Source organism: Balaenoptera acutorostrata, chromosome 18 (genome assembly GCF_949987535.1).
Source record: "Balaenoptera acutorostrata chromosome 18, mBalAcu1.1, whole genome shotgun sequence".
NCBI classification, from domain to species: domain Eukaryota; kingdom Metazoa; phylum Chordata; class Mammalia; order Artiodactyla; family Balaenopteridae; genus Balaenoptera; species Balaenoptera acutorostrata.
The window spans coordinates 18,653,106-18,680,092 of NC_080081.1; the positions used below are offsets into that span (position 1 = coordinate 18,653,106).

At 36.7% G+C, this 26,987-nt stretch overlaps 1 long non-coding RNA gene across 4 annotated transcripts in view; it reads left to right on the forward strand.

Moving 5' to 3' along the window:
- The window catches only part of LOC103011723 (uncharacterized), a 142,665-nt gene that overhangs the window by 26,351 nt on the left and 89,327 nt on the right, over positions 1–26,987 (forward strand). For all 4 annotated transcript variants that reach the window (XR_009005989.1, XR_009005988.1, XR_009005990.1 and 1 more), the window contains one exon: positions 24,056–24,153. This is a non-coding gene — a long non-coding RNA (uncharacterized LOC103011723). The remainder of the gene's footprint in view (positions 1–24,055; positions 24,154–26,987) is intronic.

Consider the following 26,987-nt stretch of genomic DNA (forward strand, 5'->3'; position numbering starts at 1 on the left):
ATGACAGAGGTATACTAGTCTCTGAAAAAAATTAAGTAGGCAATTTATTCCTCCTACCTTATGTAAAAGTTATTTACATCAGTACTATCTTCTGTAGGCATAGAAATATTGTAATTATTCTTTCAGTATTTCATTCTAAATTGACAAATTGCTTAGCCCTTCCAGCACTCTCCTGTTAAGCTTGTTTTCTCTGGTAGAATCCCACTGAGTGTAACTAGTTGACTTAATCTAATAAACCATATGGCTAAAGTATCAGTAGGTATTATTTAAATTCCTCACCTTGTTCTAAGTGGTTGACTATGTTTTAATATGTAATATCACCTCTTTCCGCTCTTTATCGTCTGTTTTTTAAATGGACTTTCAGTGGTTTGGCCAAAGTCTCATTGGGTGGGCTTCAGGCACTAGAGCAGAATTTATGGGAATGACGTGGGTTCTCAGAGCCCCTCAGATAGCATTGCATAAGCCACTCCTTGCTTTGCAAATACCAGCCTTCGAACTTGCATATTTATCAAATGTGAGAATACTCTGTGTTATCTTATCTGATTAGGACTGCTATACATTGTTTTATTTTGGAGGAGCTTTTAATTCAGCAAATGTTTATTGAGCAACTATGATACAATGGGAACAGTAATGATGAAACATATACAGTGTAACTCTGTGCCAGGCCTTCTTCTAAGTATTTCTGTGTATTGATTCATTTTAATCCTCACAGCAATGCTATGAGATAATTCCTATTATTAACATCTCCATTTGATCGATGAGGAAACAGGCTCAGAAGGGTTATGTAACCTGCCCAAGGTCACACAGCTGGTGAGCGTTGATTTGAGTTTGAACTCTCACATTAGGCTCAGGTCTCTGCTGTAGAGGTTAATGTTAGAGGAAACTAATAAAGATTCCATTTCAAAGGTAATTTTGTGTCTGCATACAACGAAAACAACAAACACATGCACTAAATTTCTCCAGAATGGCTCTAATTATGAGGTGATTGTTTTCTAAAGGGTATTATTTTGTTCACATTTATAGTTCTTTTTTTCTCAAAGTTAATTATTCTTTCCATAACTTCCTCTAACAGGTAATGTTAGTTTTGCATGTAGGCAGAAGCAAACTTTACAGAAATAGAATGTGTAGTTTTATCACAGGACAGTATAACATTTCTGAGTTTTAATTTGTAAATGACTAAAAATCTATTTAGTAGTGGTCTCTTTTCTCTTGGAAAGGAAGCTTTACAAAATAATTAAAAACCTGCATTTAGACTATGTATGCTATTCAAACTGATCAAAAAGCACAAGCAAAATTTGATAACTCTAAGTGTGTTTGTAAAATAGTTTCTAACTTTCTCATTAAGATTTGTTCCTACAGAGTCTATCATGTACTATATCTTCTCACTTTTAACTTATAGTCATTGATGTGCATGTAAACTTTGTAGGATGGCTTTTATAAGTATATTCAAATTGGCCAGGCCTAAACCAAAGCCCAAACCAGGGATACCAGTGTGCAGGGAGAACTCACTTATAGATCTTATGCTTGCTTATTAGGTTTTGAAAAATGTACCAATGCAAATAATTTAGGTACCTGAATTTATCAGGCTATCGTTTTTGAAAAAGTTATTTACATCAGTACTATCTTCTGTAGGCATAGAAATATTGTAATTATTCTTTCAGTATTTTATTCTAAATTGACAAATTGCTTAGACATTAAAGGAGGGAAAATCATCTTTTCAGCTCAATAAATAAACAAAGAAAAGATTAGGGAGGAAATTATTTCAATATTTTATGTTTCTTTTGTTGACTTGAATATACGTCTTCCATTTTGGTTATGAAACATGTCTTTTTACATTAAGCATTCTCCTCAAAGTGGTTGGTGACACCTGGCTGCCTTCCTTTAGGGGGGCTGTGACACTGCCTGCCTTCTAGGGAGAGAGAGAGGGTGGCCCACACTCTTCCATCCCTCAGTTTTCAGTCAGCCTCATAATAAAGAAGGTAAACTTTCTAATGACTTTATAAATAATTAACCTCCATCAACTTTGGTAATTAAAGTAAGCAGATCATTTAATTTTCTGATATAATTTCATCAATTAAAAAAAAATCAAAAGGTGGTGAAAGATTAAATTTGCATCTCTCTCAGAATCTGGAAGAATATTTCAGTAGTTTTATAAGCGGAAAAGCTAGTATCAGTAGTGGAACCGCTCTTAACTAGAACTTTGGACACCTGGGTCTACATCCCTACCCTTCCACTAATGAGCTGAATGGTTTTGTGTAAACCACTTAAACTCCTGGGGCTTGGTCACCTCATTTATCAAAGTAAAGGCTGAAATAGGAAAATAATGAACCGTGTATTTTTAGTCTCTTCTCCATTCTTTACTCTGATTTTACGAAGATGCTTGTTCTTCTCTAGAGAAGTTAACGATGAGTCTGGTCTGGGGGGCCTGGAGTATGGAAAAATGGGGCCGAGAGACCTCTCCAAGCATAACTAATTCAATGAGTACCCACCGCTTTTTTTGAATCTTGTTGTTCTATGAAAAACCAGCAGAATGCTTCCTCCTTACCCTTCAAAGTGCCACACCCACACATAACAGATAACTGGAGCTCATCAGAGTTCATGCCCTTAGAATTTAACATCTCAACATTACAATGATGTCAGAGAAAGTGAATCAATTCTCCCCTGAGCATTGCTTTGTAGGAAATTCTGTCAATGCCCAAATTTAATTATATTAAATCACCATTTATCAAAAAAATCTAAATTTACCTGACACAGATTTCTTTCAGACATATGTCTATTTGCCTGTTTTAAAGGAATTCTTATTATTTTCTATCATTTTATATTTTCTAAAATTTATTTTCTGATGCATATCATGCAGTTCGGACTTAGACTGGGTTGCCTGGAAGCAGACCCTGGGATGAGGCTTTAAGTGAAAGTGATTTATTAGGAAATGTATCCAGGAAAAACACATCGATGAGTGGGGACCTGAAACAGGGAAGGGATGGGTGGGGAGGGGAAGGGAGGAATCAAAGCAAGCTTGTGATATCAAGTTAAATCCCACCAAGAGCAACTGCGACTGAATCCAGCAACGTGTTTCCAGAGAGGCTATGTCAGACTCAGATCTGTCCTAGGCAAGGATGAGGGAGCAGAAGTGTTTCTACACCACACCTGGTGTCATTGATTGGCTGTCGTTAGGTAGCGGTGGATCGTGTACATTTCTGGGCACTTCCGTTTTTCTGGGCACTTCCGTCTTTCCTGTGCATGGGTGGAAGGGTTTTGGCAATCAGGAAGAACAGGTGTTAGCTTAGGGGATGAAAATGAAAGAAACCAGTGGAGAGATGTGGCGATATGGGCCTAGTGCTGACCAGGTCTGCTGCAGAATGCTTTGTAATTGCTCCAGGAGCAACCATAAAGCTGATGAATGATTCCCTAATGAAGTAGTTTCCTATAAAGAACAGAAGGGTAGAACCTGCTAATCTGTTTTACAGATAGGTTTTTGTATTAGTGAGGTTCCTGCAGGAAACAGATGACGCATCATGCTGAGTAATTTGAGGGATTTAATAAAGGAACTCTTTTCAGAGGTGAGGGCAGAGAGCAGGGAACCCCAGGGTCTGCGTGCAACACGGGCAAAGGGGTGCATTTCCATCCTTAGGCTTGAAGGGGTGAGGAGGACAGAAATGCTGAGAAGAGAAGCCGCGTCCGCTTTAGTGGGTGGGAAGGCGCCGCCCGAGGAACGAACCATCTACCTAGTGTCACTCTCCAGCCCCTTTCCTGTCTAGCCTGTGCTCCCTCCCGTCAGCCAAACCAGAATCCTGAGGGCTGCGGAGGCCTCGGCTTTGATTCCGATTGGAACTCGCAGAGCAGAGCGGGTGGAGACAAGGGCAGGAGGGCACAAAAAGACAAATGGAAGGTCTGCACAGGGTGAAAGGTAAATTGTTAAATGACCTTAGTAAATTAAATCGCCTAAGTCCACACCCAAGGCATTCCTACCATTTTTTTTTTTTTTTTATTCCTGCAAGATACTCCAAAAATTTTCTTCAGGATCTTTAAGATACAAATCTATTCATCAAACTTGAACTTCTTTTCTACCCCTTACCAGACTTCCCTACTTACCTTTCTAGAATTACTAAGAGAGAAATAACCCAGTCCTCCGGAGTTTTTTCACACTACCTGGACACAAGGCCTTTTCTCAGTGCCCCAGGATTTGGACTTTGACTTCATTTCATGTTATCTTTTAACATTTGAGTTTCTGTGGTTTTCTTCTCAACAGAAAAATCTTCTCTGGTCACATACATTTCTTTCTTTTTTATCAAAAATAGCTTTATTTCCTGTAATTATATAATATATGCTTATTATAAATAATGTAAACAATATTAATTTTTTTAAAGTTTAGCAAAAATTTTCCTTCAGTCCACAAACCAGGGGATAATAACTGTTAACACATTGCTGAAGAATATCCATCCAATATTCTTCATTATACACACACACGCAAACACACCAACAGATACTTAGTTGTCAAAGTGGGATGATGTACAAAATTATTTGGATTCCTTCCTTTAATAATTCACAGAAATTCTTTCGTATCTAGGTAGACAGATCTTCATAGTAATTTTATGATCGTATATATATTTTATTTATGCATACCAAGTAATTTATAATATATAATAAATTCCACAATATTAAACATGTAATTTCTGATTTTTTGACATTCTTCACTATTACAAACAATGTGACTATGGTCTATTAGTACATATATGTTTTTGTTTTTATCCCTGATTTCCTTAGGTTAACTTTCTAGATTTAAATCTCTTGCTAGAAATTTTTTGTTAAAGAAATTCTTCCATTTTCCACAACTGGTATTCTTTTTGGAATGCCAGTTCTAGGTGATATTTTCAATATGGCCCACATTTTATTTTATCAACTGAGCTGTTCATTAATACAACAAGAATATTTCCATTATATGTTTATTGCTCTTTTCTGGTAGAAATAAATAGAAACTTCTTGAGGCTAGTATATGTAAAAACGGGACATGTATTATGATGCTACAGAGGTTTTTCCTCTGATCCAAGGTCAGAGTTATAGTAGGGCCTTAAGAACAGATTGAGTTGGAGAATGGAGGGTTAAAAAAAAAGGGAAATCTTTTGTGGGCATGTACTTATTCTCTCCTTCTGTATCTGTATATAAATCTGTTTAAAGCCAGTCTTCCTTAGTTTTCCATTTCTGGTATAAGCCATTATTTGTTCCATTGAAAAATAGTGTTGGTGATTCTCTGTTCCAGTTCTTAATTTCCTTAGGAAAGTGCCTAGTTGATTGGAATAGTTCAGGTTTGAATGCTCACTCCTGATCTCTCTCAATCCATGAGTGATGAGTAGGACCTGATAACATTTAAAACATGGCCACTAGAAGCCCCACTGCCATAACCATGTGGATTGTGGTAGATAGTGTGATAGACAGTCTTGAAATGAAGGTAGATGGGCAGACAAGGCAAAAGTTAAAAGTAGTAATTGGAGACTTCAATAACCAACTTCTAATAATGGATAGAACAACCAGGCAGAAGATCAACAAGAAATAGAAGACTTGAACTTCACTATGCACCAGCTAGACCTAACAGATACCTTTGGAACACTTTACCCAACAACTGTAGAATACACATTCTTCCCAAGTATACATGGAACACTGTTCAAGATACGCCACATGCTAGGCCACAAAACAAACTTCAATAAATTTAAAACAATTGGAATCATACAAAGTATGTTCTCTGACTACAATGGAATAAAATTAGAAATAAATCAACAAGAAAGAAACTTGGAAAATTCACAAGTATGTATTATAAAAATTAAGCAACACACTTCTAAATAACCAGTGGATCAAAGACGAAATCACAAGGAAAATTAGAAATTACTTTGACATGAATAGAAATGAAGATACACATATGAAATACTAAAGCAGTGCTTAGAGGGAAATTTAGCTGTAGATGCCTATAATAAACATTTATCATCTAAATGCATATTACTTGTGCCTGATGCATCTTCCTGAGTTATTGATAAAACATGTAGACTTGTGGGAATATGAAAAAAGGTGCCACAATATGATACATTAAAGGTGAGAAGTATAGGTCATTTAAGGCAGAACTTCCAGTAAATGCATTTCTGGTGAGTTAAAAGGGATTAAGATGCACATTATTGAAAGCACAACCAGTATTCTGACCTTTGAACCAGAACAGGAGAGAGAAGCTGGATAAGCATTTTGGCTATTTTCATTAACCAAATTTTATAATGATATTTAATATTAACCTGATAACCAGAGGATGAGCCCCCATTATATAGAAATAAACCCTGAGTTACAATGTCTTCACTTTCATTACTAACAAAGGGGACAAATGCTAATTTTGTTCTCTGTGGGCCACAATGTCACTTTGGTTTTGTAGTTTTCCAATTGTATTATAAGAACAGGGTCTTCCTGTTTCATTTGTTTGGAAAAGGAATGTCATATATTTTTTAAAATGTCTACTATGTGTCAGGAACTATGTTAAGCACTTCTATGCAAATTTGTTCACATCTTTGTCTCATTATCTCTCCTGAGACATTTATTATCATCATTACTTCAGAGATTATGAAACTGAGGCTGTGGGACTTCCCTGGTGGTCCAGTGGGTAAGACTCCGAGCTCCCAATGCAGGGGGCCTGCGTTCGATCCCGCACGCATGCTGCAACTAAAAGATACCGCATGCCGCAACTAAGACCCGGTGCAGCCAAAATAAATAGGTAGATAGATAAATAAACAAACAAACAAACAAATAAGTAAATAAATATTAAAAACAAAAAAAAAGAAAGAAACTGAGGCTGTGAGAAATTAAAATTTATCCAAAGTCATGGCCTGTATATGGGGAGGTGGATTTAAAAAGGTCTGACACAAGCCCGAGCTTCTACTTTTTCCATTACTCCAGGTTGTCTGCAATCTGCCACCTCCATTTCTGCATTTTGCTGGGAGAATCCCATCTCGAGTCCTTTTAGCTTGTACTTTCCCTTCAAATTATCTCAGTGGCAGCACATAAGAAAAACTTTTGCATTGCTCTTTTTATTACTTCAGTTGCTAGAGAAATTTTGTGTTCTACCTCACATCTTAGCAGAATGATCATTGAAGGACCAATCTGATTGAATTTGAGAAATAAAAGTAATGACAGTTCTTCAAACATATTATTTTGTCTATTTATAAGTGCCTGATCAGACCTCAGCAAGATTTAAGACATTTTTTTTTTTTTTTTTTTTTTTTTTTACCAATAAGATAAAATTTGAGTTTATTTTCTTTTACTCAAACTTGTATGCAGGAAAAATGACAGGAAAATATAGGTAAACCCAGCAATACATACCTATCAGAAACTGAGAGACCAGGAAAGAAAATTAAAGTAGACAAGATTTAAAAATGGACTTTAAAAGTTTGACTTACTACAGAGAACTTTTCATTTTTTAAAGAACACACGGAATACTTAGAAAAATTGATGAAGCTGTTGGTTTTGAAGAATTGATGTTCAAAAAGAACAGCTTCTTTGACTACAGTGTAGCTAAATTAGGACTCAACAATAAAAACATGGAATAACAAAACGAAACAAAAATCTGTTTTATGGGTTAAGTAGTAATTGCCCCAAAATTCCTGTCCCCAGGAAACTTCAGAATGTGATGTTATTTGGAAATAGGGTCTTTGCAGATGTCATTAGTTAAAGATCTCTAGGTTATATCATCCTGGATGTAGGGTGGGCCTTAAATCCAATGATTAGTGTACTTACAAAAAGAGGAGAGGAGGCCATGTGAAGACAGGAGCAGAGATTGGAGTTATGCTGTCCAAAGCCAGGGAGCACTAGGGGTCACTAGAAGCTGGAAGAGACAAAGAAGGATTCTCCCAGATAGACTAGTTCTAAAACATGGTTTTAGAAACTAAATCCAACATTTCCAGTAACCATAGGAACAGTTAAAATAAACTTTGCCATGAAAGCCCTTATATCATGCTTGATATAGGGAGGTAGGAAGATGTAAGAACCAGGACACATGAGACATGACATTTTATCTACAACTCCTGTTTGCTTTACTGAGGGTGTAGTTTCAAATTCAGTCACCCTCTTCAGCTTCAGACTCAGATTCTTCTTCAGCATTTTTGAGCCACTCTCCAAACTTTTTCATTTGCTCAAGGATAACACTTTTCCCCTTGGCAGCATGTGCATCTTTTTTTTTTAAACATCTTTATTGAAGTATAATTGCCTTACAATAGTGTGTTAGCTTCTGCTTTATAACAAAGTGAATCAGTTATACATATACAATATGTTCCCATTTCTCTTCCCTCTTGCATCTCCCTCCTTCCCACCCTCCCCATCCCACCCCTCTAGGTGGTCACAAAGCACCGAGCTGATCTCCCTGTGCTGTGCGGCTGCTTCCCACTAGTTATCTGTTTTACATTTGGTAGTGTATATATGTCCATGACACTCTCTTACCCTGTCACATCTCACCCCACCCCCTCCCCATATCCTCAAGTCCATTCTCTAGTAGGTCTGTGTCTTTATTCCCGTCTTGCCACTAGGTTCTTCATGGCCTTTTTTTTTTTTTTTTTTCCCTTAGATTCCGTATATATGTGTTAGCATACTGTAGATTTAAGACATTTAATTCACATTTGTGAAGGCTTTAAACTGCTTCAAGTAATTTTGCATATATTGTCTTGCTCTGAATTTGATTTTATTTGCTTCTAATCTCAACTTATTCTCAACAAAGTAACCATCCACACTTATAATAAACTTTATTAGATTCTTGTATTTTCCTTTCCATTTTTAGAACATATAAATTCTTTATTATCACTACAGTGGTTAAAATTTAGCTCTGTAATTTGAATTATAAATATGTGTATACAAAAACCAAAACACATTTGTTTGTTTTACATGTTGTTGATAGACAATTGATGTTCCTCTGAAAAGTGCCACATGTGCCTATGTGCTGATTGATTGATGATGATATCAATACATTCTATTTTATAAATTCCGGGACTTTTACTGGCTTATGGTGACTGGTTCACTCTGAATGCATGAGGAAATTGCCTTGCCTACATGAGCTAGTACAAAAAAGCCTGTAGGTTAAAAGGGAGATTCAGTTGAGCCAGATAATAGTACTGATTTAAGAGCAAACATATCCCTCTTCAGTCTTTAATATCCAATACCAAGTAAGAAACTATTAGACCCTTCAGCCTTTCCTCTCTCCCTTCTCTGTCTCCTTTGGCCCAAGATAAATTTCAATTACACAAACTATTTCCCATTGCTAATCACCTATTCTAGTCAGTATTCTTTAAATAGTCATTTAAGGCTGGGATGAGATCTCTGTCATTTCTGAAACTAAGAGAAAATTTGGAGCAGCCCACTAACAGAACAGGAAATTCCCTAATATCCTCAGGATATGTATAGAAACCCATCACGATTAAATACAAGAGGGACTAACATCTCCTGGGGATATTTATTAAATAAACTTGCCTAAATACATCTGACAAATACATTATCTTTCCAAAAAAGTCTAATTACTGAGATCCATTTATCTAATTAAGTGACACTCAAATACCCTAATTTTTCTTTTGAAGCTCCTCTTTGACAATGAATTTCCTGATCATGAAACCAGCTTGCTAAAATGGGTACCAAGATAATCAACTCATTTGTGCATCTTTTGTATTTCCTATGTGAGATAAAAGCATTCAGAGGAAAAAAAAAAACGTCATTCCATCCTCTAAGATTAAAGTAACTTTTCCTAAACAATTGTTCAAGGAAAACGAAAAACATTATTTACTTCATTGTTATTTGTGGCAGTGACAATAAGATAAGCGAAGGAGATAAATATTAAACAGCATGAATTATATTTGTAAAAGAAAGGAAATTTCAACTTTTTTCCTTCAAAACTGTGAAAACAATAACACACCATTATTCCACATAATCAAACAATAATTATCTCATAAAAGAAAGAAGGCAAGCATTAACATATCTACCCATAAAATGCAGACTTGTTATAGCACAACTTGCCTTGTATTGGAATTCAGCAAAATGGAGTCTCATTCAAGGAGACTTAGTCATCAGATACTCAAAATATCAATACCTTTTCCTGTCAGGGTCTTTTCAGTTTAATCTGTCATTAGTTTCTTCTTTTCTGTACAAAATCACTCTTTTCCCCCAATCCAGGCATATATATATATACACCTAATTCTTTTCTAAACATTCTTTTTTTTTCTTCCTTTGGCACCATTTGCTCATGACTTGTCTCTCTGTTTAGAATACTCTTCCCCACCTCTCCTTGGCCTAGAATCACACAAGAGGCAGTTCTAGAGAATGAGAAGAGCAAAGATTTTGAAATTTGGAAGAAGTGGGTTTGACCAAGCTCTGCCTCTTGCTAGTTGTGCAACAGTAGGAAGTGTAAGACAATAGGACCAAAATGGAGTCACTTATGCTAAGCCCCATGTCACCAAACCAAGACTTAACTTTATAATTTTGGATCTCCCAGAAATGGAATCTTAAAGCCGTCAATCGGGGATCACCTTATCAGCACTAGTTAGGTCACCTGCCTGGTAGACCCCTGCCATCCCCTAAAGGAAAGTAACCTGCAATAATCAACCCACTTTTTCTGACAAGTATAAGTTCCTTGTTCCAGCTCCCTCTGCCTATAAAGTCCTTTACTTTGTACAGCTCCTCAGACCTCCTTTCTATTTGCTAGATTGGATACTGCCTGGTTCATGAATTACTGAATAAAGCCAACAAGATCGTTAAATTTTACTCAGTTGAATTTTGTTTTTTAACAGAAGGAAGCTTTAAAGTTCAGCTTTTGTCCTTTGTAAACTGGCAATGTATTATCTATCTCACGAGATTGATCTGAAAATTGTGACATATTTGAATTAAGAAAAAAAAAAGTCAGTGGGATGGAAAGTTCTCCATAAAACCTCCCCCTCCATAGGATTTTTGTAGCAATTACAGCCACAGTGATCTCTCCTTTAAACATGCCTCACCAAGCCTGCCTCTTATTTGGCCCTTCTCACAGGTTTTGTGTAGTTAGCCAACTTTTAAAGTTCACTGAAAAACAGTTACTGAACACTTGCTAAGAGTCATACTCAGTGTTACATGGTGGTGAAGATAGAAAAAATATCCACGAGAATCTTGTGATCTATGTTGAATGAGGGTCTAGTAATTTGGACTCTGCAGAGCTGAAAAAACCAACTACATCTTACCCCTAATTAAAGCAGTTATAAAGGGTAGCTCTGAGGAGGTAGCTTTAGTAGGAAATAAGACTGTGACCCCAAGATTTTCTCCTGTTATATATTTCTGTCTGTCAACAACAAAGACCAGATTATAGAGATTGCCTTCTTTCTAAAGCCTGTTCTTTCAAATTCTAAAGGAAGCCACAATTAAGTTGAGAGAAGAGGGAGATTGGAAGGGCCAAGAGGCCAGTAAGTAAAAGTCTTCAGACTCAAAACTTATAGAAGTCTTTCTAATGGAGACTAGTGCCAGAAATTTACTATAATCAAAGAAACCATAAGCCTGACCCAGAAAGCCTGTGATTACTTCAGCTCTATAGAGACCCTCAGGAACCCAAGCCTTCACTAGCAGGAATCAGGCTGCAAAAGTGTAGTCCCTAGGAAGGGCAAACTTCCCTTTCCTTCCCACTTTGATGGGGCCATAGAGAATAAAAAGACAGAAGAAATTTCTGGAAGTAGAATTAGGGGTACAGGAATCAGGGGCTGCCAGATGGAATTGACTCAGAAACTGAGTCCCTGTCTGGGCAGGAGTCTTCCCAGTTTCTGCCCAGCAGGAGTTGATAGTTCCTGTGGACCAGAGATTACTGTGCATTTCCTATTCTTCCCTCTTTTGGAGGAAAGTTCTTATTAAATTATTATTTTAAAAATTACTGTTCTCCTGTTTCTATGACATGATCGGGTATTGAGTTTGTAAACATGTGTGTGCCTATAGTGATGGGGAACATATTACTTTTCTTTTACTTCATAGTTTCCTGATCAGGAGAGGCAACATATGGAGATTATGGAGAAAGCTATCCCTCAGAGACCCTGGACTTTGATATGGGTGCAGGAACTGGCTGGAATTTTGTGGTTGTTTTCCTTGGGCAAAATATGAATGCATTTTTTTAAGAAAAGAAAGATGAACATCTGCTATTTTGGTGATCAAGGAGGCACATTGTGGCAAAAACTGCTGGTTGTTCCCTGATATGCATTCTTCCCACTTTGATTCTTTATTCATTTATTTGTTTATTTTTATTAATATTATTATTTTTCCAATGGAAACTTGAGTTTTACATTTCTTAGCCTCCTTTGAAGCTAGTAGAAGTGATGTATGCATTTAGGTTATGCCCTTAAAAGGAAAAAGCTCACTCACTTCTGGTTTTTATCTTCTTGTTGGCTAGAATGTGGACACGATGGTAGTGAGTCATCTTAAGCCTTGTGGATGAGGAAATAATTCTTAATTTGAAAAAGCCAGAAAACAAAAACAAAAACAAAACTGGGTTCCCAACAATACTGGAGTTGGACAACTTCACCCCTGGACTGCTATGAGAGAGAAAGAGGGTGAAGGAGGGGAGAAGGGAGAGGGAAAGGAAGGTGGGGGAAAGGGAAAGACAGAAAAGGAGAGGGAGTGGAAAAGAAGGAGGAAAGAGATCTATCTTATAAAACTCTTGTCATATTTGATATATAAAGTCATGGATTGGGTTAGTTCACCAGGGCAATGATTCTCACTCAACAGGAGATGATGTTGGCTCCCAGGGGACATTTGGCAAGATCTGGAGACATTTTTGGTTGTCTGGAGGCTGGGTGCCACTGCCATCAGATGGGGTGAGGCCAACGCTGCTGGTAAACATCCTACAATGCACAGGACAGTTCCCACAACAAAGAACAAGGCCAACCCAAAATGTCAATAATGCCAAGTTTGAGAAACCTTGACTTAGGGAAAGTGTTGATAAAGTTGAGAAGAAGACCTAAGACTGAAATAAACAATCAGTTTGCCTACGACATGGAGCAACACCAGAAAGAACTGGAAAATCAGGCAGGTTCAAATAGGTAACATTCTTGTAAGCCACTGAAGAAGTTTAGACTTTGTACTAAGGACAAATAGAAACTGGGAGTGAAAAGGGGCTTACCATAATAGGATTTGGATTTTAATGACATGAATTTGGCTGCAGTGTGCAGACTGACCTGGAATGAGCAGGTCTGGAGGCCATTTAGCCCAAGTTTAAGACACAGTATCCCTGGCGAGGGCAGTGCAGTAGGAAAGGAGAAAGCAGCAGACATATTCAGGGGACTTTTGGAGGTAGAAACAAAGTGTTTGGTGATTGTATTGACATGTTGGTGAAGGAGAGAGAATTCTAATTTGGACTAGAGGCACACAGGTGACACTCAGTGAGCTAAAAATCTTTTTTTTTGCCTTGTATATTTTCTCCAGCACTTTGGAGACAGCAGTTATGAGGCAAGGGACTTTACAATAAAATCACTGAAATCATCACCAGATTTCTATAGGTATTTAGGATTGGGGAAGAAGGCATTGTCTTTCATATGCAGTGGAACAAGCAAATGGAAGTCATCTCTGAGGAACAGTCAGGAACTAGGGTCCTGGTGAATAAACACCAGTCAACCTTTTCACCAAAGGTAATCATTTTCTACTGTAGCAAGTACATTCTCTCATGTCAAGGGATGGTGTCAGACTGGAATATTTAACCTGTCCCCCATCTTCGTAATTAAACTTGAAGTCAGAAGCACTACCAGTGTTCCAGGCTGCTTGCATCTGAGTTGCTATGGTTAAATACATACATCTTAGCAACTGTACGCAACTGTCTTAAGGTTTCCGGGTGCCTCCACATCAATGAAAGAAACAAAATCAAGTTTGAAAATTATCCTTAAAAATGATTTGTAAATGATTTTATACATATATATATAAAATACATGGATCAGTTGACTCAAGAAATCCAACCTATCAGTCCTAGTTCCAGAACACATATTAAGAATTCATGAATGCTAAATGCAATAGGTACACATAAAAAATGTTCTCCTTGCTCAAAGTCTATAATAAAATTTTGGGTCTTATTAGGATTGCTCAGAATGAATAGTCATTCATTTGAAAGACTATTAATTTATTATTTCTAAGACTATGAAAGAAAAACTAGGTAAGATAGGATTTTAAAAACTCACTAAAGAATTTTTATTTTATTAAATCAAAATTTTAAGCCATTTAAAATTATTCAAATGATTTGATATTAAATATGAGAAATCACAACACAAAAATTGTGATTTTTGAGGTCTAAATAATTAGATCATGATATTCCAATGTGAATTTCATATTACACAATTAATTCACAGACAGCTTATCTCAGAATGTGTAACGATTTTTTCCATTGTTTATTTGGCATGTTTGTACTACTACTAGCTTTCTAAAAGGCAGGTTTAAAAAACCCCACAAAACCAAACAACTCTAGAACAGATTACTGTTAAAAATGCACTACGTATACTTTAGTATTTGAAGAGCTTAAAAACATTTTTTCTTTGTTTGGCTAATGTTTTGAATTAAATTTTCACAGATGTAGTGCTTCTAGAAAAATGAAATCTTAGGATTTACACACAAGTGTTTTATAAGCATTTAATATATGCTATTGAGATTACTTGATACATTTTCATTACAAATTTGTTCTTCAGTATAGCCTCTTATTCAACACATTTTATCCGATAGCACATTGGAATTCACAGAAGTTCTATTTGGTAGAAATGAAAATGCAAAAACTTATTTGCTCCCTTTGCTGGAGAAATGGGTGTTAATTTAAAGAGACAACGTGTTTTTTTTTTTTTTTTAAACATCTTTATTGAAGTATAATTGCTTTACAATGGTGTGTTAGTTTCTGCTTTATAACAAAGTGAATCAGTTATACATATACATATGTTCCCATATCTCTTCCCTCTTGCATCTCCCTCCCTCCCACCCTCCCCATCCCACCCCTCTAGGTGGTCACAAAGCACCGAGCTGATCTCCCTGTGCTATGCGGCTGCTTCCCACTAGCTATCTATTTTACATTTGGTAGTGTATATATGACAACGTGGTTTTGAACTCTGGAAAGCAATGTGTATGTTTTATTTCTCAAACCCAAGAAATGTCTCAGTAAGCAAATATAACGGCATGTAGAGTGTAGAAATAAAGCACATTTAGTAAGGTACATTCTATTTTAAAGACTAAAATAAAAAGATGCACTTCTGGAAAAAACTGTTAACTCGAGAATGAAGATTTAAATGTTTGTTTCTAAAGCTTCCTTTAGTATTTATTGTACAGATTCACTTCCTAGAATTACCAGTCTATTTTGGAATGACTGTTCTGTATTCTTTCATAGATGATGTGGACTCTTGAGTATTATATTTGTATAACGTCAATACCCAAGGAAATAAAACAAAGAGATCTTGCATAACTTTTAGCACTAGAATAGTTTTCTTTTTCTCTTCTCCTCATTCTTCAAGTAATCTTTAAGCACATGTTCTGGTGCAATTATTGTGCAAGTGTACTAGCAAGTCTGACAGTATATCAGTTTATAGATATAATAACAATTATAATATTTAACTTTATTGTGCCCCAACTAAGTGCTAAGAATTCTACTAAATTCTTTATGCAAAATATCTTATTTAGTCATTTCTCAAGTATGTGAGGGTTGGTATCAAAACTAGAGTTGACTTTCTGTAGAGGTTGGCACAGCTGATTGTGGGGATAAGGTCCTGTCCTATAAAGAAGGGGACTGATGCTGACTTGGTGAACTGCTTATCAGGGGCCTCCTTCACCAACTGCACTCCTCAGATTCTGAGAACCAGATTTATACCCTCCCAGGCAGAAAATCAGAGGATTCCTTTTTAGGGAACTAAGCCCAAGAAACAATACAGGTGCTGACATTAGAGTTTCCCTCAATGAAAAGTTCAGCTCCCTGTCTTTTCACCCCCTTTTGAAGTTCACCACTCAATAACCGCCCCCCACCCCTACGTACCTCATAAACATGAATTCAGGTAGCAGTCATCAGATTTCCAAGGAAAACTTCTAATATAAAAGACTGGGACCAAAATAAATGAACTCAAACAAACAAGCAAAAAATTGTCCCCATTTTACAGGTGAAGAAACTGAGGTCTAATAAATAAGGAACTTGTCTAAGTTCAAACACCTAAAACTTACCAAGGCAGAATTTTAAACCAGACTGTCTGACTCCATCCTGGAGCTGACCCATGTAACCATTATAAGAAAGCCTGAATGATGTCTAGAGTGAAATGTTACCTGCACATTGTATGACTGCTTTTAAACCAATAAATAATAAAATATGTCACTACAAAGCTGCTATTTCTTCCTGCCAGGCATTATGTTAATGCAAATTGCCGTAAAACGTAAGTTTGTGGGAGACTCCTTGTTCTCTCAGACTGGACCAGTAAAGACAACCTGGAGAGGCTGTATGGGAAATGCATGGCACAATGGAGTTCTTAGTTAAGAAGTCTGAATTTGACTGCTGATCCTCTGAGTCAAAAGGTCACCATTTGCTCAGGTTTTCTCATCGTTAAAATGGTTGTGCCTCTTGCAGGAAAAGTCATAATGATAAATTCGAAAAGATCTGCATGATGTGCTGATCCTTACAACCTAGGATAATATTCTCTGTAAGTACTCAGTAAAAAACCTATCAGCCCAAAACTTGATGTGTAGCTGTACTCTTGTGCATCACATATGGTAATGGAATAGAAAATTACCTGGAAAAAATCTTTTACACTGTTAGAAGAATCAATTCAATGCCCTAAAGCTGAAGAATTTTGAGTTAGAATGTTAACACCTTATTTAATGGTTTGAATACTGACTTCTCACCAATTTAAAGGAAATGTAATAATGCATCTGCTGCTTTTTTGATGATAGAGTCAAACTGTAATACAGGACCATTGAATCCACTGCTATTTGAATGAGTCAATATTTTCTAACTATCTTAGCTGATGATTGCTGACTAATTGATTGATTTGGCCAATTATGTATCTGATTCTCATAGGCCTGCTATATTGAATAAAAACAACGGTATGGGAAATTTTAATTGTGACCATCCAACACATAGTTTAAGATATAGAAACTATGATAAATTGATTAATTGGTGAATCATAAACCGTTTGAGGTCTATACTTTTCAAGTGAGATTGGTAACAAAAAAGTGTCTGCTGAATTTTGTACTCCATAGACATCCTTAAAAACATAAAACCAATTCCTCAGCCAGAACATAGTAATTCTATTTCTAATACCAAAAAATCTCCAACACAGTGTGATAACATTGCACAGAAAAATCTCTTTAGGAGAAATTGCACTAGCAGTATTAAGACTCCTTTAAATCGCCCAATGGGCATCAGATATATCTGCCACATCAATTCAGGAAACTTGAGCTAAAATGCAAGGCAAAAATAGTTCTGCCACAATATTGTAGATAGGGCTGTGTTAAAGGACACAAGAGGTATGCTCAGGGCCACTGAGAAAAATGTGTGTGGGGAGTGTTTCAGAAGTCCCATTATAGAGGCTGTTGTCAGGGACAAAACAATCTGTATTCTATTAATATTATTTTATTTTGATTTTACAACCAGTATAGCCTGAGAAAATACACATGTATTTGTACATGTTATGTTGCACATGAGAAAATGAGGCCCAAGGAGGTGGTAACTTTTTCAATAATATCACTACTCTTAATTGGTAAAAATAAGCTGTAAATACTATTTTAGAAAAAAACTCCTTGATATAGTATCATAGTTGAAAAAGGTCTAGAGTTAGAAATATCAGATCAATTCAAAGAGGCTATGTTTGTGAAGAATGAATGAACCAGGAGCTGATAAATAAATTAAGGTTCATCCATACAATGGAATTTTTATGCAGCTGTTAAAAAGAATGTGGCAGATATGTTAAAAAACACTATAGATAAATCAATGTGGAATTCTAAAATATGTTCAGGTAAGACACAGGAAGGCAGGAAAAAGAAAAGAGAGAAAATAAACAAAATCAAAAAATAAAACAAAATGGAATAATAAACCCTAACGTATCAATAATTTCACTAAATATAAATGGTCTAAATACACGTTAAAAAACAGAATTTGACAGAGTAAGTAAAAAATTATCAAACTATATTTTATCTACAAGAAATTCTCTTCAAATATAATGAGATAGGTAAATCGAATGTAAAACAATGGGAAAATATATATCATGCAAACATTAATCAAAAGAAAGCAGGAGTGGCTATATTAATATCAGATAAAATAGACTTCAGAGCAAAGAAAATTTCCAGAGACAGAGAGGAACTTTACATGATAAAAGGGTCAATCCACCAAGAAAGCATGACAATGATAAATGTGTATCATAACAACAGCAAGCTTCATATCCTTAAAACCTGTTTGATAGCAATATTTTTGTACAATTAAAGATAGCTGTTTAGAATATCTTACTGATAATTAATTCTATATATTTATAATAACAATTTTATGTTTTCTTTGGCCTTTCATGGTTTTAAAAATTGACATTTTTCCATTACAGAACAACTTTATCAACCCTTTCTTCTCTGGTATAGAGTCACCAGTTAGGCAGATAGACACTTTCAGTAGTAAAGCTGTTAAGAGGTTTAAATTAGCACATGTAAGGGAAAGTATATAGTGTATTTTGAGAAGCTTTATGAGAGAGAGACGGACTTTTCCCTAACAACTTTGCTCAGTGTATACTGAGTTATACACCAATAATGCTATGTAACAAACTACCCCAACACTTGATGACTTAAAACAGCAATCAGCTATTGGCAAAGATCTGTGGGTCAGTAGGCTTGGCTGATTTAGGCTGGCTCAGGTGAGCAGCTCTTTTTTGGGCTGGAACAGCTTGAGTAATTTTGCTTCTAAACACTGGTCTGTAGGTTGTCTGGGGTGGCTCTGCTCACATGTCTTTCATTTCCCTTGGAACAGTTGGCTAGTTAGAGCATGTTTTTCACACAGAAATGGCAGAGGCACAAAAGAAGAAGAGAAAAGACATGAGTTATCGTAAGGTCTAGTCTTGGAACTGGCACACTGTCCCTTCTACTCATATGGCATTAGGTAAAGCAAGTTACGTGGCCAAGCTCAAACGTAAGGGGCAGGTGAATATACACCACTTTTAGAAGAATTGCAAACTCCTTAAGCAAAGGATGTAGATACAGGGAAGTGTGAAGAATTGGGGCCAATGGTGAGATTTAGTAAGACTGTTAACTGTGCTATCAATCCCACTTGCCAAACAATACACACACACAGACACACACACACACACACACACACACACACCTGACTAAAGTCTTCCCACTAAGTTTGGGTGGATTTTTGATTTACTTGTTTTTATTTTGTATGTTTAAATTTTTATTTATTTATTTATTTTTACTTAATTAATTTATTTGGCTGCGTTGGGTCTTCGTTGGTGTGTGTGGGCTTTCTCTAGTTGTGGCGAGATGGGGCTACTCTTCGTTGCGGTGTGCAGGCTTCTCATTGCGGTGGCTTCTCTTGTTGCGGAGCACAGGCTCTAGGCGCGTGGGCGTCAGTAGTTGCGGCACGCGGGCTCAGTAGTTGTGGCTTGCGGGCTCTAGAGCGCAGGCCCAGTTGTCGTGACGCGCGGGCTTAGTTGCTCCACGGCATGTGGGATCTTCCCAGACCTGGGCTCAAACCCGTGTCCCCTGCATTGGCAGGCGGATTCTTAACCACTGCGCCACCAGGGAATTCCCAAGTTTATCAAATTTAATTGATTTTCTTAACGGGACTGAAATAATGTGGTCTAAGTGAAAAAATAGACTTTCTTCATTAGGGCTGAATTTAAAAGGGCAGACTTTTGTGGTATCAAAATAACTGGCTTTACAATGGGATGTTAGCTCTGCGTGGCAATTATTCTTTACTTCTTTACTCCTCGGATCCTTCTTGTGTTCCTTTTTATCTGCCATGTGTTACACTTTTATAATTAGGAGCTGATTAAGCCATGGTAGACTATTTTTACTTTTTCACTTCAAAAATTATTCTAGAATGCTTTTTTCCCCAATTGTCTATTTCACAAATAGCCTGATTATTGGTATTGGTGTTTCAGTGGTGAAACTGAAATCAACTAATGTATATTCCATGGTGGAGGAAGCAAAATGCCTATTGGTTGAATTTAATCCATATTAAGTTGTGATATTTGTGCCTTAAAGGGGTAAATTTAACAAGGCCTGGATTTAATTTATCAAGTATACTGATGTAGGTAAATAACAGCATGGAACCTGATGCATCAGAGTTGGAAGTATAATGAGATCAGTAGGCAAGCCCTCCATAAAATTACTTGGGGCGTAGGAGAATCCAGACATAGCAATTATACTTAGCAAGAAGAAGCAGTTCTAGAGAGTATAAAGCAATTAGTCAGATTTACAATCTCAGAGGAGAGAAGGGAAAATTACTTAAGTTAAACTCCGAAGCATCTTAAATCATCATTACACTGTATTGATCTCAGTTGAAAGTGACTGGCTAGAAATGCTTGGTTTATCTTTACCATTAAATATTTCCATGGTGTTTGACTAACACCAAGAATATATAGCCTGGCATTTGAACTATAGTGAATTATAAGCACCTAGGCTTTTGCTGTGTGTGCATGTCTTTTGGAAGAAGAGTCTCAGAACATTTAAGAGAGTTGATGTTGATCTATAAGCTAGTTGTATTTTTTAACATTCCTGATAATGCACCAAAGTAAAGGGTGGGCAAGTACATTTAAAGAGAATGAAGAAGTATACATGGCAGTGGTTTTACGTGAGAAATAGGCTGCACTATTTTAACTTGTTTTATATCAGTATATGTCATTGTCCATTTACTTATTAAATGGTCCTTATTATTAAGTGTATAAGTGTAAGGAGAATGATTTTTAAAAGCCGTGGTCCCTATAGAATCTCTCTCTCCCTTTACCATTTCCCATAAAGGGATGGTTGGTGGGGAAGGAAAATCTGAGTTTTAAAAGCTTCCAGGATTTGGTTCTTTATATGGCTAAAGGTGGACACTAGGGTTTACATCTCTTTGATATTTTTTGTATTCATGTTTGGGAAACACTTTAATGAGTCCTCATTTATGCAAATAGAAGGTATTAGAAACAATAAGAAAAATGCAAAGTTTTTTTTTTTTTTTACACATATTGATGCAAAAATCTTAAAGTTACCTAGTAGCATCCAGCAGCACATGAAAAAACAATACATCATTACCAAGTGGGCTTCTTTCCAGAAATCTAAGGATGGTTCAGTTTTCAGCAGCTTTGACCATATTAACAGACCAAATGTGAATCCAAAAGATCATTGTCCCTGGATATTGAGATAGCTTTATATAAAACTCTACACCCATTCTTCACGGTGTGCTGGATATATTATAATTGCTCTTCCAGATCATTCTTCACTCTGCTCTGTGCCCCAGGAGGCTGGCCTGTATGGATTCCATCAAAGGACTGTTTCAGTCTCTGGGGTCTAGCTGGGTTCAGGAGGAGCTCATGGAGTGAGAAGAGATTGAGGTCAGAGTATTTAGTTCCTGTTTTCCTCTCTGAAGCAGTGCGTCCAGCTAATTGTGTGCCTCAGAAAAATGTCCCTGCTATCCCGAAGTTGGCTTTTCTATATGACTTTCTCCCTCTGAGTTCTGGACAGTGCTTCAATTCTTTGTCCCTTCTATCCTTGGAATAATCCCAGTTTTATTGAAATAGGCTTTGAGGTTCCTTGATACTCCAGCCTCACCTTAATAAATAGTCCCTTTGTTAAAATAAAATTATCCTAATTTCAGTATGCCATCTGTTTCCTTCTGTGACCTTGATTGGTTCATATGGGAAACTTCCTTAACATGATCAAACATTGTGGTATATCAATAAAGTAAACAGACAAAGAAGGAATGTATCTGGTCTTTTGTCTGAGGTTCCTGGCACAGAGCTGCAAAAACCCTTGGAATTGCCTAAGTGATAGGAATGTCTTTGTTATGCTAATGAAGTGACTCATCGTGGGTCCCTAGGTAGCTTCAGGATGGGGTCTGGTCCCCAAAAGACCAGGCACATGATTAAAGGGTTGGGGACTTTGAGGTAGCCTGACATGTAGGAAGCAGAGAGGGGCTGGAGATTGAGTTCAATCACATGGTCAATGACTTAATCACTCATGCCTAAGTTATGAAACCCTGATTAGAAGCTCTGTGGAACTTCCTGACTGGAGAGTACATTAATGTGCCTGGAGGGTGACATGCCCTGACTCCGTGTGGAGGTGGCATGGGGACTCTGCATTCCCTTCCAGTACTTCACCCTATGAGTATCCTTTTTAACAAAGCTGTAATTCTAAGTATAGAACTCTCCTGAATTCTGTGAGTCATTCTAGTGAATTATCAAAGCTGAGGGGGTTATGGGAACCCTCCAACTTACAGTCAGTTAGTTGGAAGTCCAGGTTGCCTGGCAACCCCCTAAAATGCAGCTGGCATCTGATGCAAGCACAGTCCTGAGAAGGGTTAAGCCCTTAAACTTGTGGGGTCTGATGCTAACTCCTGGTAGTTAGGGTTAGAATTGTATTGCAGTACATCCAGTTGTGATGGAAGTGAAGCAGAGCAAACATATACCAAATCAGGAGACAGCATCATGTTTAATGGTAAAGCTTCAAAAATATTTCTACTAAGATGGGGATATCTACTATCATATTAATATTTTCAGTTTTAGTAATACTATTTATTAAGGCTGTGAATTTTCTCAGAGTAAAACATTGGTTTTGCTGAGTCTTATAAGTTCTAATATGTTTCATACTTATTTTTACAAAATACTCTTTCTCTTCCCTGGAACACTCTTTTGGTTTTACCAGAATTTGTGTCTCCCAAAGTGCAATTCCTAAGACCCCACAGTAAACTCTTTTCTTATTTGTAGCCTTCTGTGTTTCTTCTTGGTCGACAATAGTTTACCTTAGGGTTTGCTCTTGGTGTTGTACAATCTATGGTATCGGACAAATGTATAATGACATATATCTATTACTGTAGCATCACACGGGGTGTTTTCATTGCCCTAAAAATCCTCTGTGCTCTGCCTGTTCATCCCTCCATCTAACCACAGCCTTGGCAACTACTGATCTTTGTTGATTGTAGAGTTTTTTGTTTTTGTTTTTTGGTGGGGGGCGTGGGGTAGGGTTAAATGAAATGATGAAATGTTTACCAAATCCAAAGCAGTGCGCCAGGCACATAGCAAATGATCAAAAAATTTTAGCTTCTTCCCTTCTCTCAATTTCCTAAATATACTCTGAGATCTGGCTTTTATTTATAGACATTTAAAGGCTACTCTTTTTTTTTAGATTCTCTTTATATAAGGACTCAATTATGGAAAATTACTTTTATTATATTTAGCCTATATGAGAAACTAAGAAATAATTTACTGGATGTAAATTTGGGTAGAAATGGATGTCTTTTTAAAGTTCCCTTACTATAAATCAAATTTATTCCTGGACAGCTATTAGTGATGTTAAAAAACAAAATTCTACTGAATAAATTTGAAGATCTAATTAACTTTATTCAATGATTTATGAATCAGGCAGCATTCCATCTAACAACTAGAAGCAAGCTCTGAGGGGTTATACAAAATGAATTTACAGAAAGGAGGGTGGGGCAGGAAGTCACTATTACAAAAAAAAGAAGTTATTTTGGGCAAGAAATCTTTTCAGGGGAACCCAAGGGCAAGCGTTTTATCATGCAGATCGCCTCTTCTTCCTCTGGGGGGAGATAGAGAGGGCCCATGTGACAGATTACCTTACTGGTGCTGCCCAGAAAATTCCAGATTGGTTAATTAAGATTACATTTCTGGTGAAGGTCGAAACTACAGTTGGGTAAGGTATTAAATCTAGGTTTGGCATCATGGGCTTTAGCACAAGTGACACCATTTTAGGTCTGTGGTTTTTCCCTTTAACAGTGCTATTCTTCAATTCGAGAAGTATAGTTACAGAATTTCTACATTTATGGGATGAATACATTGTTATAAATTCACTCTTAGGTATAATGCTTCTCAGATTTTGAAGTTTAAGCTTTTTTTTTTTTTTTGGTCAGCATCAAGTCTTTGATTTTGCTACTAGCAAAATGGTCTGGATTATCATACCTAAAACTGTGTAGCTAAAGCCGAGATACTGCTGGCAAGGCAAACTATGGTGAGTACTTTTTGAGAATCAAATATTCTTGATTTGATGTGCTAATAACCGGAGTCAGTCCCTGGCAAAAGGCAAAATTTGTTTCAGTTTTGGTTCATTTTCTACTTTATTCTTTTTTGGTAGCAAACCTTATGCTCTTTTTCAAACAGGTTTATTTTGCCTTATTCTTACTTTCATTGTGATTAAACATGTTTATTCTAAAGCATAAATTCACTAGGCAATGCATACAAGGAGATATTCATTTTATTCCTATGCAAATTTGTCTTTTTGGCAAAATAGAGTTCTTTCTGGTATTTGGGCCATGTAGGCCAAGTATCATATTGTTCTTTCTTGTAGAAGGAAAATAGATGCACATATTTTCTATAGTAAATTTTCACTGAGTTCACTGAAATCAACTGCTGTACATTTCTGTTTAGCAATTTGGAACTTTAAAAGTGCTTTCACGCTTTATCTTCTTAATAACTGTGTAAGATAGACAGGGTAGGTAGCATTGTTGGTATTGTATAAAGAAATTGCAAAGTAAAGACTCTGAATGACATATCCAGACTCTAGGAGCTGGAGGATGGGTTGAAAACCCAGTCTTTGACCTTTTGGCACAATGATTTCTCTGCTAACCCACTATGCCTCTCTATTTGTAACTCAACTAAACTTAGTGACTGTTTATGTCAGAGAAGTTGGGGATATGTGGTTATGTATATTAAATCTGGCATGTCAAATCATAGGGTTGTTTGACTTTTTTTTTCTACCCATAGTTGTAGGGAGTTGTGAGAGGTGAGCTTATAATTCTAGCCTTTGCTGTTATAGTAACTGATGACTGTTGACTCACAGCCAGGTTCATTTGCTTAGAATTATTTATTTGGTAAGCGGATTTGTCTTGGGCCATGCCGGCCGGTGTCAGGCAATACAAGATGACTGGACTTGAATGAATCAGAATTTTGTAATTAGAGTTTGTCTAAACAAAAATAATGAAACAAACAAAGTTAGAATGTTCCCAGCCCTACTGATAAATTATTGTATTCCCAAGAATTTAAGTCAGAAACCAGAAGAAATCTTTCTCTCAAATAAAAGTATGTGGATCTAAGTCATTTCTTGTCAAATTTTCCTGGTATAGGTATTAACAAAAAAGGAATCATTATTCATTGAATAGCATGTGCTTGTTCCTTAACTGCCCAGCTCTTTTAAGCCTATCAAATCTGCAAAGTCTATATTATTGTCCCATTTGACAGATGAGAACATTGAGACTCAGGGCGATCAATTGCCAGTAATGACAGAGCTCAAATTTGAATAGTGTTCTCAAACCAAAGTTCATGCTTTTTCTATTCTCCCAACAATCCTCTCTCACAAACAAATGTCTACAATTTCTGTAATCTCAAAATGTTTGTATTTACAAATCTTATCCCTAAGAGATAATCATTTCTTAAGTAAATTAGACGTTTTTATTTGCCTGAGTAACCAGAAGAATTTTTTCAAAAAGGGAGATAAATTGTAGATTAAAATATGTTCCTTAAACCATTTTGCTAATGTCAGGCCATATTAAATAACTGCAGATAATTTAAACCCCATGCTTAATCTAAGTTTGATTTGGAGGTAAGGAATTCCTCTGATACACTACAGTAGTTGTCCCTGGAGTATAAAAAATTATTTTGTATAGGTGAGGGAATTCAGCAGGGTTAGTGAAAATTTGCCAGCATAAAAATTTAGAAGGCATTGATCTGTGTACCTACATGTGAAGTAGAAAGATTTAGTATATAAAAGATTTGTGTGTTCTACTTATAGCTACTTTATTTATTTATTTATTTATTTTTGGCTGTGTTGGGTCTTCGGTTCGTGCGAGGGCTTTCTCCGGTTACGGCAAGCGGGGGCCACTCTTCATCGCGGTGCGGGGACCGCTCTTCATCGCGGTGCGCGGGCCTCTCACCACCGCGGCCCCTCCCGCCGCGGGGCACAGGCTCCAGACGCGCAGGCTCAGCAGCTGTGGCCCACGGGCCCAGCCGCTCCGCGGCACGTGGGATCTTCCCAGACCAGGGCCCGAACCCGTGTCCCCTGCATTAGCAGGCAGACTCTCAACCACTGCGCCACCAGGGAAGCCCTTGTGTGTTCTACTTATAAATTTTAATTACCATGCACATGATAAAAAGACTCCTAATACTGTAATTTAAAAATCTACATAGATTTATTTTCCCAGAAAAAAATCTTTATGATTAATTGCATGTAACACCTCTAAGAGATCCTCAGTACTTTGCCTCAGTGTACAAAGTTTTTGTTTAAAAAAAAAATGTATAATAACTCGTTAAGGATTCATTGTGAATACTGTGTTGCATTTTAAATACTGTTTGGTAAATTCTAGTTTTGACAGTAGTGAAATGATTTAGTTTGGAGTGGGCTCTTGGTCATGCTGAAGGACTGTAGTAAATCAGTTCTGTGGAAAAAAATTTGAGTGTACGTCACTATACTAGCTCTAGGACATTCAAAAGCAGTTAAGCCTTTGTTTTACCTCAAAAAAGAATGTTTAATTCATTAGAACAGGTAGAAAAAAACACACTTATGCTTTTTCTTGGTATTTTACTTGAAGATTAATCTTTTTTTTCACCACTGGATCTGTACAAAAACAAATTTATTTGAAAAGAACTAACTGTCATGTGGTATGTGGGTCTTAGTTTTCTTAAAGTGAATAGGAAATATCTGGGGCCTAAACAATATTTCAGTTTGAGGGTAATGTGTTTTCTGGTTTCTACTCTGTCAGATTCTCACCCTGGTCTCCAGGGGAGGCAAGAAAAGATTGTCTATATGACATATTTTGCCTAAAGCAAGTCCTGAAACTAGGATTCATATTA